The sequence below is a fragment of the Balaenoptera physalus genome (genome assembly GCF_965194825.1).
Source record: "Balaenoptera physalus genome assembly, chromosome: 10".
NCBI classification, from domain to species: domain Eukaryota; kingdom Metazoa; phylum Chordata; class Mammalia; order Artiodactyla; family Balaenopteridae; genus Balaenoptera; species Balaenoptera physalus.
The window spans coordinates 7788579-7800335 of NC_138889.1; positions in this window are offsets into that span (position 1 = coordinate 7788579).

The window sequence follows — 11757 nt, forward strand, 5'->3', positions numbered from 1 at the left end:
ACAAACCTACTAAGTAAGTTCAAGGTGTCTTTACAGTTCTTTTTTTTAAAATAACCCATTAGGATATACAGCTGGAACACTGGGCTCAAGAGTTTGTGAATTCATTATTTATTTTCTGCATGGTTACGTTATCAATTTGATGTGTGGTTGGCTTCCTTTGTTTCATTGTATTCAGTTTTAAGATTGCTTTGTGTTCATCCTTACTGATTTAATTTATGTTAAAATATATGAAATATTTATATGATTTATAAGTCAAAACTATATGAAAAGGTATATTCAGAGAAGTCTTACTATCATCCCTAATAATCTCTGCCCCTCCTCTTTCCACGTACCCCATAATGGGTAACCATTTTCGTTAGTTTGTGGTTCACGCTTCCTGCATTTCTTTTTGCAAAGCAAGGAAATAACTTTGTTTTCCTGGGGTTTTTTTAATGTAAAAGGTAACATACTATATGTATTCTTTCTCACCTTACATTTTGCTGTCAACAATATATCTTGAAAATCATTGTGTAACAGTTCATAGAGAGCTTCTTCATTCTTTTTTACTTTGTTTGTACTCTCCTGTGTAGATGTGCCATAGACTATTCAACATATCTACTGTAGAAAGCATTTTAGTTGATTCCAAAGTTTTCTTACAATAAATAACATCACGGTAAATAACTTTATCACAGTGGTTATATTTGTGGAAGTGTATCGCAGGATAAATCCCAAAAAGAATGATTGCTAGCTCAAAAGGTAAATGCCTAGTTTTGTTCAATATGCTAGATTCTCCTCCGTGGAGACTCATCATCTTACTCTTTTATCAGCAATTTATGAGTACCTGTTTCTTTGCCCAAAGTGTGTATTGTCAACCTTTTCAATTCTGCCAATCGGATAGGTAAAAATTAGTTTCTGAGTGTAGTTTTATTTTGCATTTCTCTTATTAAGAGCAAGTTAGAGCAGGTTTTTTTCAAGACTATTTGTGTCTATTTTTCTCTGAAATGTCTGTTTCTTTTGCTCATGTTTCTTTCAGGTTTTGGACTTTCATTTCTTGATTTTTTTTTTTAATTCTTATGAATACTCGGCTCTATTTTTTTTTTATAAATTTATTTATTTATTTTTTATTTTTGGCTGTGTTGGGTCTTCATTGCTGCGCGCAGGCTTTCTCCAGTTGCTGCAAGCAGGGGCTACTCTTCGCTGCGGTGCACGGACTTCTCATCGCGGTGGCCTCTCTTGCTGTGGAGCACAGGCTCTAAGCGCGTGGGTCTCAGTAGTTGCAGCACATGGGCTCTAGAGCACAGGCTCAGTAGCTGTGGCACACGGGCTTAGCCGCTCCACCGCATATGGGATCTTCCTGGACCAGGGCTCGAACCCGGTCCCCTGCATTGGCAGGCGGATTCCCAACCACTGCACCACCAGGGAAGCCCCATTTCTTGATTTTTGAATGTTCTTTATATATTAGGGAACATGTATTATGTTCCCTATACATATTCCCCAATACATGTATTATGTATTAGCCCTTTATCTATGATGTATAACGAATATACTTTCTCCAAGTTTGTTGCTTGTCTTTTGACTTTATTTGTGATTTTTTTGCCATGAAAGCATTTTGCCTTTTTTTAATATGGTCAAATTTATCAATCTTTTTTCTTCTTAAATCTGGATTTTTGAATCATGATTAGAAAAGCTTTCTCCATACCCAGATTATAAAGAAATTCACCCATGTTTTTTCAAAAAAAAAAAAAGTACTTTCTTTTATATAAGAAACTACTTGTGTGGTTCTTTGTTTGTTTTTACATTTAAATCTCTGACCCATCTGGAGTATATTTTGGAAGATGGTGTGAGATATGAATGCATTTTTATCTTTTCCCAAATAGCTAATTTTCCAACCTTTTATTAAAAAGTCCACCTACTTCCCAGAGCTTCCTAAGTTTGGAGGTCTTCTACACTAAATAAGCCCTGCAGTCAATATTAGTCATGTCAAGACAGAAATGGATAGGTTTTCTTCTTATGCCTTTTCAGTGTGATACTTCCAAGCCCTGAAAGACAGACACTGAAAAAAAAAAAAAAAAAAAAAGGACCTAGGGTTAGAAACTTAGTGTTTCTAAATATACATATTTTGCTTATTTTTAGGAAATACATGCTAATGACAAATATATTTTCAAAGAAATACATGCTAATGACAAAATTTCAAATAGTACAAAAAGTTGTACGATGAAAGGTAAAATCAACCTTCTGTATCAGATTGCAGCTTCTCTAGAAGCCGCCACTGTTACCAGTTTTTTACGTATCTGTCCACATAATATGTGTCTGTAGAAAGAGAAAAAATGAGAGAGAGAGAGAGATGTGTTTTAAATGAAAGAGGGGGAAGGTGAGCTCATACCTGTTGAAAGACCCTTAAGTGCCAAGCATGGGCAGGTTGTCGTCCTCTCTGCCAACGACCCATATTGTCCAACGGTTCCGTACTGTCATTCCATTTTACAGACGAGAAATGGAAGTTCAGAGAGGCAAAGGGACTTGTGCAGAGACCTCAGCTAGCAGGGGAGGGTCTGGAGTTGAATCAACACTGTCCTCTCTGTACTGGGATGTGAACAGGCAGGGAGCGTGGTGGCTACCGCGTATAAGGGGCTACTTGGAACTCCTGGAGGCACACTGTCACCCCCCAAAGTGACTCGGCAGTGGGAGCAGAGAGATGTCCAAGTCTTGACAAGAAGTGCACGTGTCGCGTCACAGTCATGTGCTCCTTGACGGGACGCCCGCCACGGTGGGAAAGCAGATTCATGCAGCGGGGCAAAATCACCCATCTCCAAACACTTTGAAACTTTTCTCTAGGCCCTGATACCAGGAGAGAAAAAAAAAAAAAAAATCAAAGGAAAAACTGGATTGTGTCAAGAAACATTAGCAGCTGTGACTCAAAGATACATGGAGGGCAGTTCTGCTGACTCAGAAGGGTCCTTTTCTTAGTCACTTTGCAGCTTTTACCACACTTTAATCTTTTAGAGAAAGAAAGTGATTTACAAAGTGCAGGGGGGAGGTAAAAATAAAAGATTGCAACAGAAGGATTTGCTTCACAACAGCAGTTCGTGGCAGCATGCAAGGAAAATATAGAGAAGAGAGCATTGTTATTCTATTCCGGAGAGAGGGTTTTTGAATACCTAAGTAGATGGGTGTCAATTTCTGTGTATTAAAACATTCAAGCACAGCTCTTTTACACAGAAGTTCCTTCTATTGTAGTGGAGATGTATTTTTTTTCCCCCATCTTTAGGGATTACAACTCTGTAGAAAAGCACAGGCTAAAAGGGGAATGGAGGAGTGGAGGTGTGGCTCCCCTGGAAAGTTCACAGGCTGTTTTTGGTTCCCTGGAGATTTTACTGCTTTTGGACTAAGGTCCTTGGGCTGCTCCGTTCCTTGAGATCCTGGAATGTTGGATTGGGATGGGCCCTTCATCAGTATATGGCAGAGTTCCAGCTCATGATCAAGTCTACGCGTTCCCACTCTACCCTCTTTCCAGGACCCGCAATTATCACCTCCACAAAAGATGGGGGAGGCACTAGAATTCTGGGTTCTGCACCTGAGCTAGACATGTGCACAGCCACAGATAAGCTCCACCCCAGCACCTAACCTCTGACCTCCCAGCCTTCCATTAATTCTCCTCCTTTTCTCCATGCCTTTACCTAATTCCCTTCAACTCCTACTCTACTCAGATTCTAGCCAAGGAAGTATGCCGTTCCCACTCAGATTTTCTCATTTGTACAGTCAGGAATATTCCTCTTCTCTTCCTAGCGGGTTCCCACACCCCTTCCCATTTAAAAATTCTATTAAAAACCCATGATTTATAGCAAATCTCCCTTGAGTTTTTCAAATGTTTCAAATAACTCCATTCTCACCCTTTAGCATCTGTCTACCCATCCATCAACTGGTGTATTTATTAGACACTTGGTATGTGCTAGGCGCTGTGCTAATAGGAGGGAAAATGACATTTGTGTAATGCTTTACAGTTTGCAAGGCATTTTCACATCTGTTTTCCTATATGGTCTCCACAATAACCCTTAAAGTAGGAAGGGCAGAAATAATTACTAATTCCCATATTGCAGGTTAGAAAACTAAGGCCCAGAGAGGTCAGGTGGCTGCTGGGAAGTGACAAACCCCCAAATTCAAACAGAGCTCTGTTCAAAAGCTTAGGCACTTTGTATTATGCATCAAGATGCATGTGTGTGCACCTGCGTGTGCCCCTCGCCCCAGTCCCCATACACAGTCGATCTTTATAGCTGTAATTAGTTGTAAGCATGTTTTTCTCTGCTTTTCTAATGTGTTTGCTCTGCTCTCCTTTTAATCAATAAGGTCCCCCTAGACTGGAGCCCAGAGTGGCTCTCCGAGCTTGGTGCCCAAAGGGGTAAGGAAAGTCAAATAAATCCGCGATTCTTCAGAGCGAAGCTGGATAAAGGTGTTGATTTGCCTAGATGCTGTCCCCTCTGAAATGGCAGTGAAAGGTATTGAGAGCCCTTGCAGGTGGGCTCCCTGGAGCTTTACCCCTTGAGTAAGTATTAGCGTTTTGGGGAGCCATTTCCATTCTGTCAACACAACCCTGAACGAATCATCTCTGCGGTCTCCTGCCGCTCCACACAAAAGCCAATGCAGATGAAAAGCCCCCATAGCGGGCATCTAATCATCATCAAACTGCAAACCCATTTCTCAAGGATCCTTCCTCATTGCTAGAAAACTGGATTAATCAGCACGGCTCACAGCGGTTTTTGCATCTCTTAATTTACTACCAAACACTCCTGGTCTCCTGAGAGGAGTTGCTTTGTTACGTGTAATTAGACCATGTCCACAGTCCTACGTGGGACTTGGTATTTTCGCACAGGAGGATTACGGAGCTGTCTCCAGGTGGGGAACGGTGACAAAGGGACAAAGGTATGCTGGCTGTGTGTTCATTTGCAAACCTCCTCTGGCCCAGTGCAGGAGGCTCGGTGGGGAGATGGTAGGGCTGGAGACACACGTGGGCTCAGCTCCTCCGTCGATTGTCTGGGCCCGGGAGGCTCCGAAGATTATGGCTGAAGCATGTGGTCTCTACTGCTTCTGAGATTTTCTACCTCCCAAGAGCGAAGCCACCAGCAGTGGCTGCCACGGGGCTGAAGGGCGTGTTGGTGACTTTGGAGCCCCTCCTTTCCAGGACATACACGGGAGACCAGGATATCTAGGTAGAGCTGCATCTGATTTTAGGGAACCGAGAGGTGACTGGGCTTTGGAGGCTGTGGATCCCTCTGGGCCTTAATCTCCAATCTTAGGTCTTTTCCTTGTGAAAGCCTGATCCCCCATAATACTCAGCATCACCCTCAAGGAAACTCTTGAAGCTCTCATTCCCACCAGAAGCAAAATGAAAAGAGAGCACTAGCCCGTTTCAAAAGCTCTCCACTCACTCGCTGAGAACTTGCAGTCTTCACTCAGATTGCACCAGAAAAAGCTGTTTAGATTTTGAGTCGGTTGGTGAGAAACAGCCTACATTTGCATTTGTCCTCAGCTGTCTTTATTTTTCTGTTAATGATGGAGAAGCAGGGTCTGTCGGGATTACTTAGGGTCAAGTACTTCACAGGAGCAAGAGGCGTGCTGGTCAGGAGGAGAAGGACACTTGACACTAACCCTAGACCATGGTTAGGAGGCCCTAGAGAGCGGTCATGCTCTGGATCAGAGGTCCCGGTTCCTGCTTCATCACTTACTGGCTGTGTGACCTTGGGCAAGTCATCAGCTCTCTGAGCCTCCATCCCTTCAGACATCTGAGGATGATAATAGCAGGAACGTCTGACCTACCTCCCAGGGCCTTGGTGAGGATCCGATGTTGTAAACCATATTCCACTTTACAAAGGAAAGTTGTCGTTATTAATGGTAATGACTCTTCCCGCTGGTAATGGCTGTCAGCCGGGAGTTGGGGGGATGCTCTGCCAGCTCTGTTAAGGTCCTTTGTAAAGGACCAGCGTGTGCCCTGTCCCTCACCGGGAGACACCTCAGGGGACTCTGGTGGAGGTGCTGGAGGAGAGTGGCCAGGGCGCCCTGGCCCTCAGGTTTGACACAGCATAATTGTTTTGACACAGCATAATTGTTTTGACATACGATGGAATTTGTCCTCTCATGGGTCAGAAAAAAAGCCCAATACTGATTCTTTTCATCTAATTTCAATTACAGTCATTAAAACCCTTATTCCTGAGTCAAGCCTTTCCAAAAAGCCATCAATGACAGCCCATTACAGAAGAGTTATTTATAGTGGCGCATGTTAATTTTACAGTACCACAGACCAATGATTCATGGCTTGGCATTAGTGAGAGACATTATTCACGGGGCTGAGTGATCTCTGACATAACAAGCACTGCTCTGTATCTCTGCAGGGACGATTCAAGGCCTCAGACTGGGAGGCCAGACCCTGTTCAGAGCAGAATGCCCAGAGCCTCTTCCCTTGGCCCATTCCACCAAGGAGACCTTCTGTCCTAAGTGGGGAGGAAGGCCACAATCTGCTTTGGGATTGGAGGGTGACATCTATAGGATTTCTGACTGAGATGATATCTGGCCTGGGCCAGAATTTCAGCTTTTCCTTCTCATATTTACAGCTATTAGTAGGAGCATTCAGTAGACCTCGTATTATTTGCTGCTATTCGATAACTCTAAGGGGATATTTGATACTCACCTGGACTTGATGGAAAAAGATGGCTCTGGGGCCATCGAAAGCCCAGCATCCTTTTATCCAAACTACTTCAACCTCAGGGTTGTAAGTGCCACTTTGACCGATCAATATTGGGCCTTTTGATTCTTGGTCTATTTGTAGCTGAAATTCTCTCCCTTGATTAAAAATTCACCAGGAGGCAGCCTGATGTGACATTTATGAGTTCCTGGAAGTCCATAAATGTTGAATGTTAGAAATTAGCCTGAGTTGTTTAGATGATAAGAAACAATAAGCAAGTAGGAGGGCTAATATTCAACACTCATATTTTTATTGTCTATCTGTGGGACCTCACAGCAAAGTGGAACAAAAACGTCATACAAAGCACCTCCATGTTTGAGGTAACTTTTCTACCAGTCCCTGCCTCTAAATTACACTCCCTTCCAAATGAAGCTGAGTGGGGCTCAAGGCAACTGACTACCCTCTTTCCTTCCAGCTCGGTACCACTTTGATAATGAGTAACTGACCCAAGTTCCCAGCTCTATTTTAACACAGACCATGATAACAAGTATTGAAATTGATTACGTTTGCTCTATCTTCATATAATAGTAGCTCTGCAATCGTTGAGAGGATAGATTGGCAAAAATAAATGTGTGACTTCCTTATTTTGGAGTTTTCAACCACAGAGTTTTTACACCCTACCCATGATTATTTCTTTCGCATTATTTCCTGCCCACATCCCAATGCTTTTCTGAGTCTCTGTTTCCTTCTTCTAAGTGACTTCTTCAGACATTTCTATAATGTTCCCTCTGTAGGCCCTTCTGGACCATTGATCATGGTTCTGGGAGCTTTGTATGCTTCCTAGAAGGCCTTGTCTAGTCTAGGCTGAAGTCAATGAAAGGACAGAGAAGGTTCAATGACTAAGCTCTAATCAACCAGTCTGAGTGCTCTTCTACTTCTTTTACTGCACAGTTATCCAGAGAGCAGTTTGTACATGGAATTCCAATTCTGTCCAGTGGCTGGTACATTTTACAAAATACAACGAGACTCTCGAATGGGGAAACCTAGAAATGTGCTGTATTATGGACGGATGAAGGAAAGTGCAGTGGAAAGAGGATGGAGTCTAGAGCCAAGTGGTTTGAGTTGACTCCAAGCTCTATCATTTATCAGGTTTATGACCTTGTGCTTTAACCTCCTTATGCATCCACTTTGTATTCTGTAGAACGGAGGTAATGATGGTCCCTGTCTCAGAGGGTTGTTATGAGAAAGTAAATGAGTTCATATTTGAGGGCATTACCTAACACATAGTCTATGCTGTATACGTGTGTGTTAAATGAGAGACATTTTTTATTGGAGTAGAGTTGATTTACAATGTTGTGTTAGTTTCAGGTGTACAGCAAAGTGATTCAATTATACATATACATATATTTATTCTTTTTAGATTATTTTCTCATATAGGTTATCATAGAATACTGAGTAGAGTTCCCTGTGCTATACAATAGGTCCTTGTTGGTTATCTATCTTACATATAGTAGTGTGTGTGTTCATCCCAAGCTCCTGATTTATCCCTCCCCCTCACGTTTCCCCTTTGGTAACTGTAAGTTTGTTTTCAATATCTGAAAGTCTGTTTCTGTTCTGTGAATAAGCTCATTTGTATCATTTTTAAATTATATTCCACATAGGGGTGATATCATGAATTTGCCTTTCTCTGTCTGACTTACTTCGCTTAGTGTGAAAATCTCTAGGTCCATCTATGTTGCTGCAAATGGCATTACTTCATTCTTTTTTATGGCTGAGTAATATTCCATTGTATATATGTACCACATCTTTTTTATCTATTCCTCTGTCAATGGACATTTAGGTTGCTTCCATGTCCTGGCTATTGTAAACAGTGCTGCAATGAACATTGGGGTGCATGTATCTTCAGAATATGGTTTTCTCTGGATATACATCCAGGAGTGGGATTGCTGAATCATATGGTAGTTCTATTTTTAGTTTTTAAGGAACCTCCATACTGTTCTCCACAGTGGCTGCACCAATTTACATTGACAGACATTTTAATTGAAGAAATACTTATAGAATATCCACTGCTCAAAGACACAATGTTAAGCAACATGAGAATGGAGAAAATTAACAAAATAGGCCTGCCTTTAAGGACAGTGTTTGGAGGGACGTAGACATACTCAAAAAATCAAGTGAGCAGAGCTGGTACATGATCTATGCAGGTGTATTCACACGAGAGATCCAAGAATGTTACCCAAGAGATATTTGAAGGGTTCCTTAAAGGATAAGTAGTATTTCCAAGGGCAGATAATGGGGGGCAGGTGGCTGAAAGCTGTCCCACTTGCACCCAGCACAAGCCCAAAGCCAAATTGCTACCCTGCAAGTCCATCAATCCCATATCTGTCTCCTCTGTGGGCCTCATTTCCCAGGCCTACCTGCCTATCTTCCTCTTTTTCCATCCCTCCCTCCGCTTGCAAATTTCTACCACTGACCTCCTCCATTTTCCTCCAATTACTTTCTTCTTATTTTATCTTTCTTTTAATCTCAAAAATAACGCAAACAATGTAAATCAATCAAAAATATAGGACACAAAATGAAAAGCAAAATCTTCTTCCTCTACCCTGTACTCCCTAGAGGTAACAATGGTGTGGTGGTTTTGAAACACGGCCACAAATTCTTGAGGCTTCTTCATCTGACGGGGGCATTTTTATCCATTCCCTTGAAACTGAGCAGGCTTACAGCTACTTCCTCCCATAGAGGAGAGCAGAAGGGGAAGCGTGTGCCTTCCAAGACTGAGGCATAAAAAGCCATGCGGCATCCGCCTTGTTCACCCAACACCCTCTCTCTCGGAGCCCTGAGCTGCCATATAAGAAACTCAGCTTCCCTGGGGCAGACTTGCTGGAGAGTCTACATGCCCACACTCTGGGCAATAGTCCCAGCTGGGCGCAGCCTTCCAGCCTTCTCCAGCACTTACAGAGTTAACGGATGCCATGGCAAAACTGATTTAACCAGCCTTTTAATGACAACTCCTGTAGTAGCCTCCAAGTTTCTGGCATTATAAAAACCAGCCGTGAACATTCTTATCCACACATCATTGTGCATTATATGGGTATGTCTGTGAGACAAACTCTTAGAAATAACATTGCTGAACCAAAGAGTATTTTTTTTTTTGATAGATATTACCAAATTGCCCTTCAAATAGGCTATGCCAATTTAGACTTTTCCTGATGGTGCATAAGAGTGCCTATTTCACTGCAACCTCACCAACACTGAGTTTTATCACTTTTTCATCTTTACCATTCTGATGTCATCTCTAGAGCCTTCCTTATGATGTGCCCCAGCTGTATGCAGTGTCAGCGAGCGATCCCAACTGTGACTTGTCCCCGCCTGCAAACCCAGGGGCTGAGGGGCATGTAGAAGTGGGGAGGGAGAGTTCAGGATGGTAAAGGACAAAGATAAGGCAAAAAGGCAAACTATTAATGAAAACTAAGTTAACACAAAGGTGAGCCACAGAACACCGCAGACCTGCAGAGCAGATGTGTCAGAGTAGAATGAAATTCAGCTCAATGACATTCTGCTAATGGCGGGTGTTATCTGAAGTCCAGAATGACCCAGTTGGAAGAAGAGGGTTGGGGGCTTACAGAAGGAGGAGGGAGGTTTGAGGAATGAAAGGAAGTTCTTTCAGTTAATCAAAGGGCTCACTGAACAGCTGGCTAAAAATGGAATATTTTATAATGATTGATTTCAACCTGGACGATTCCAGGGCACAGTCAAGAATAATGGGCCTCAAACCTAGCTGCCTAGCAATATTACCTGGAGTGCTTTTTTAGAAAAATATAGATGTTTCATCATCCTCACCATTGCTTCCAAACACATACATTGTCACCATAGATTCTGATGCAATCGGTCTGCCCTTTTAACCAGCCCGTCAGGAAATCCTGAGGCAGAACAAGGTCAAGGAGCAGAGTTTCTCAAACTTGCACGTGCATCGGAATCACCAGGACCTATTAAAACACAGGTTTCTGGGCCCCAGCACAATAGCTTCTGATCTGGTAAATCTGGAGTCGACCTGGAAATTTGCATTTCTAGCAGGCTCCCAGGTGATGCTGGTCCAGAGGCAAAGCTTGGAGACCGATGCCACGGCATCAACAACGCTGGGAGCTTGCTGGAAATGCAGAAACCTAAGCCCCACCTCAGATCTCAGGAATCAGAATCTGCATTTTAAAAGAGCCCCCCAAAAAAGAGTCATGTACCCCAATGTTCATTGCAGCTGTATTTACAATAGCCGGGACATGGAAGCAACCTAAGTGTCCATCAACAGATGACTGGATAAAGAAGATGTGGCACATATATACAATGGAATATTACTCAGCCATAAAAAGAAACGAAATTGAGTTATTTGTAGTGAGGTGGATGGAGTTAGAGTCTGTCATACAGAGTGAAGTAAGTCAGAAAGAGAAAAACAAATACCGTATGCTAACACATATATATGGAATCTAAAAAAAAAAAAATGGTCATGAAGAACCTAGGGGCAAGATGGGAATAAAGATGCAGACCTACTAGAGAATGGACTTGAGGACATGGGAAGGGGGAAGGCTAAGCTGGGACAAAATGAGAGAGTGGTAATGTATATATGGACATATATACACTACCAAATGTAAAATAGATAGCTAGTGGGAAGCAGTCGCATAGCACAGGGAGATCAGCTCGGTGCTTTGTGACCAGCTAGAAGGGTGGGATAGGGAGGGTGGGAGGGAGATGAAAGAGGGAGGGGATATGGGGATATATGTATATGTATAACTGATTCACTTTGTTATAAAGCAGAAACTAACACACCACTGTAAAGCAATTATACTCCAATAAAAATGTTAAAAAAAAAAAAGAGCCCCCAGTGATGTGTGTGCACATTAAGCGCACCCTCCTAGCTTACCTCTATTGTCTCTGATATGATGCAAGGGGAAGAGGCCTGAAGGAGTGGAAAGCTGCCTGGAAGACCTAGGTTCTGGTCCCAGTACTACGACTAATGACCTTTGTGATAAAATAAATCTCTTCTTCTCTAATAGCTTCTTTTTCCTTACAAATAAAATGGCGATACTGAGCTACGTAATCCTGTAGATTCCTTTCCT